Raw genomic sequence first — 4,151 nt, forward strand, 5'->3', positions numbered from 1 at the left:
TTACCACAGTAAGTCTAGTTACCATCTGTTACTATACAAAGTTGTTACAATATCCCCTATGTTGACTATATCCCCTATGCTGTACATCACATCTCCATGTCTTATTTATTTTATAACCGTAAGATTGTACCTCTTAATCTATTTTGCCCAACCCCCTCGCTTCCCTCTGGCAACCATCAGTTTGTTCTTTTCCTTTTTTTCAGCATCCAGAATCTTTTTAATAACAAGTCAGGATCTGGGGTTACTTTTTGTAGCCCAGCTGGCTCTGCACCATCTGGCATGTTCCAACTTCTGGCCCCTTGGTGGCAGGTAGGGTTTGGTGTGGCTGGGTGGGGTTCCTGGGGACTTGCCAGAATGCCTGTATACTTTTGGCCCTTGTGTGGACCAGAGAGCAAGACGATGCCACAGACCCTGGGGAGTCCAGGGTCAACTGGTCAAAGGTGAGGATCTTGCCTCTAGCTTTGTGGGTGTGTCTCTGGGCAAGGCTGCTCCTGGGCAGCTCATACACTTTCGGTTTGGGCACCAAGGGAAACACACATCATGTGTTATAATCCCTACAACCACAGATGTTTTGTCTTCCTGGCCAGGCAGCTTCATCTTCTGGATCATCTGGGAAAGGGACAGAGGTGGCTGGTTAGTGCGACTCATGAACAACCTCTTTAATACAACTTGGTTAAAGGTGGAGTTGGTTTGTCTGGCCAGACACTTGTACAACTTGTCCAGCAGTCTTAGGTAGATGTCCTGGATTTTGGGCTCCTTGTGCCAAACTTTTCAGTCCTTGTGGCAGATGCTGACTCCCATGATGGTGCCTCCTGCTCAGCAAGGTTGCAAAAGAAAGAGCCAGTTGGTTCTCTTTCAGAGTTTCATTTTAGTGGTAACATAGAACCATGGAATAAATAAAAGACTAAATCTAAAAGTAGGTTAGGCATATTTATTTGTGTTCACTAGTTGTATTTTCTACCTTATAAGCTTTCTTGAGTATTAAATGAGTTACTACATAATGGACACTTAGAATAGTGTCTGATATATAGCAAGTGCTCAATTAATGTTGGCTATTATTATTCAAAAGCATTTTTAGTTTCTTTATATTAGCAAAAGTTACTAATGCTTTAGATAAGCAGATGACATTACATTTCTCCTGGTTTCTCTCATTAAAGCAGCAAAGTTGAATATTAATGAGTATAGAGAATTATGTTGTCATGCATGTTAGTCTGGAAAATATAAATTCATCTCATAAAAAAGTCAAAGGATCAAAGAAAGTTTTTACTGTTAATTGGAAACAAAGTGTCATTGGTGTCCTGATTTAAAGGGCACTCTATTATGATTACCTAATAAAAAAAGAACAAAGAAATAAAGAAAAATAATTAAGGTTAAAGTGAAGTTATTATTAGCCCTTAGTTCACTAAAATCTTTTCCTCATAGCCCATGGCACCAAATAAAATTAAATATAGAAAAGTTCCATAATTCACGATGACATTCTCAATGTTAAGACATTTTTAAATGAAAAATGCATTACTGAAAGCATACTTCAAAATTATTAGATGCAATATTTTTATAGCCAAAAGCACTTAAATTTTAAGAATTGAACAACTGGAGGACTGGATACTATTTATGGATTTAGAAAGATTTAGTCACTTTCATAAGTTAAAATTCTTTCTTTAAGCCACCTGTTCTTTCTCTCTCTTTAGAAATGGTTTTGTTAAAAATAATCTCAAGTTTCTGACTATTCTCTTTTCTAAGGAAACCACATCAAGAGCAAAATAGGATATTTTTCTTAATTATTGGTAAAGACTTTGGACAGGTTCGTGGACAGTTCACTAATTTGTTATAGTCTTTTAATAACATTTTAAAAAAATGGTCTAAAAAATCTCAGAATAGACATGGCCTAAAATAAAACCAAGTGACTGACCTAAGTTCAGGAGTCCTGAGAATATATGCTACCTTAAACTTTAGCTTAATGAGTTCCTTAATTAGGGAAGACATAATTTAAGGTGTTAAAAAGTCATGTGGCTGAGTATTTGAATTATCGTATGTTTACATCAACTTAACTAGAAGCTACAATTATCAATTAGGAGAAATCTGAATTAAAAGTTCTTCTCAGGAAATATTAATGACATACTTTCTTTATGGGTTTTAGATACATTGATTCACAGTTACTCATTTTCATAAATGAAAAAGCAAGTAAATGAGCCACTAAAAAAGATAATTATTTAAAAAATGTAGTATTGTCCAATAGACAAAAAATAACAGTCTCTGCTTATATATATTCTTTCCTGACGTATATTTAGTTTTAAATATGTCTAATATATTTTGAAGTGTAAACTTTTATTTAGCTCATTATTGTAAATTACCATTAAAATAAAACTCTGAAAATGATGTTTACAAAAATTATAAAGTACATGGGAAAATGCATAAGATATGCAATGTATAAGAAAAAAAGAGAGATACAACTCCATATAGAATATTAGCTTTAAACATTTGTTTTCTCAATTTTCTACAATGAGCATATATTATTTTTAAAGTTGGAAAGCATATTTAATTAATGGAACTCTAGTCAATAACCAAACTATGGTTGGACAATCAGAACACCTATTTATTTTGTTTGACTTATGATTCTATGAAAGTATAATGTATTATTTCAGCATTTCATATCATGGAACCCAACTTAGAAAATACATTCATTACCTACCCTTTTATGTAATGATGATGATAATCAAGGTAGAAGCCCTTTATAAAACACATTTTTAGCTTCCAGTATGGCAGGTTAAACAGAAGCAAGTGACTTTCTGCTTGTAGGGTTATTAGCTGAAACCATCAACAATTATATGTTGTTAGTTAAATAAGGAAGCAACATTTAGTACTATAAAATTTTGTCAAGCTGCCCACAAACTGATAATCGATTACATACGAAACATTGACCCATGACTGAAAAGTAGACAAAATTTACATAGATATGCCTTAAACATTCTGCTTCTTATTGCTAAAATATCTTCATTGTACATTTCATTCTACTTCATGATTTTTGAAAATCCAGTTTAACAGCTTTTTTCTTACCTTATAGTATTTAGTTATAATTTTTCCTTACATTGTAAAACCTTAGATAATTTTGGACTTATTTAATTTTTTATTTCTCCTCCTGGATGAGTCCTGCTGGGATCTTATTACTTTTTCACCAGGGCCATGTCTAGCATTTTTCCATATATCTGACAGATAAAAGAAAGGTTTTCTTTAAGAAGAAAAGAACTGGCTTGCTCAGTTGTGGGATTTTATTGATTGATTGATAACAAAGTCTGTCTGGGGATTGCCTTGAAAAGTCAGAAGTTTGAGTATGGATTTAGATATCCTCAACTCCATTTTCAAGACAACACCTAGGAACCAATCAGTAGAACTTAGTAAATTATTATGAAAATAATAATAATTGTGTTTTCCAGCCCTGGTTGTTTTCTTTTAATGAATTATGAGAGTAAAGCCTATTACACTATTAACCAGGAAAATAATTAAATTAATAATAATTTTTAAGAAGATCAAATAGAAATCAAACCAATTTTAAGAGTCCATCAATAAAAGAACAGAATTTAGGATGTCTGCAGTTCTTTTTAGATTTAAACAAGCATTAGTTTACTTTCTAAATTCAATTTTTATTTATATGCATTCACCAAAATTGTAAAATATGAAAAAGTGAAACTGGATTTTGCATATATAAAGACACTTTTCAGATTATGATTCCAAGAGTGCAGTAGAGTGGGTATAACACTCTTGGGAAACAGTATTAACAATTTATTAATATGAGTAGGCCCTGGCTTCAACAAACATGAAGTTAATGATTCTTGACACTCATTTGATCACTTACTGAAGTTTTCTTTTCAAGATATTTATATGCTTCCTAGATATAAATTAGTTTTATTTTTCTTAATAGATATTTATTTGATACCTGGTATTTAGCATTTTATATATCATAATTTCAGCCCATGGTAGTATTTACCAGTATACTAAAATTACACTAGCTTTTAACAAAAGTATTATGTGAAAAATCTGTACTACAACTATAGCTATGACTTCAGAGAAGAAGTTAATCTTAGGGAGATAGCAAATATTTTCTCTTCAATAATGCTTTAAGAACCCCAGGTGAGATTACATGTAAGTGTGATGAA

At 32.4% G+C, this 4,151-nt stretch overlaps 1 pseudogene; it reads right to left on the reverse strand.

Annotated features, from left to right (window-relative positions):
* Positions 1–228: 228 nt before the first annotated feature.
* LOC121482655 lies at positions 229–801 on the reverse strand (annotated as a pseudogene).
* Between the last annotated feature and the right edge of the window lie 3,350 nt (positions 802–4,151).

The sequence above is a fragment of the Vulpes lagopus genome, chromosome X (genome assembly GCF_018345385.1).
Source record: "Vulpes lagopus strain Blue_001 chromosome X, ASM1834538v1, whole genome shotgun sequence".
Classification (NCBI taxonomy): domain Eukaryota; kingdom Metazoa; phylum Chordata; class Mammalia; order Carnivora; family Canidae; genus Vulpes; species Vulpes lagopus.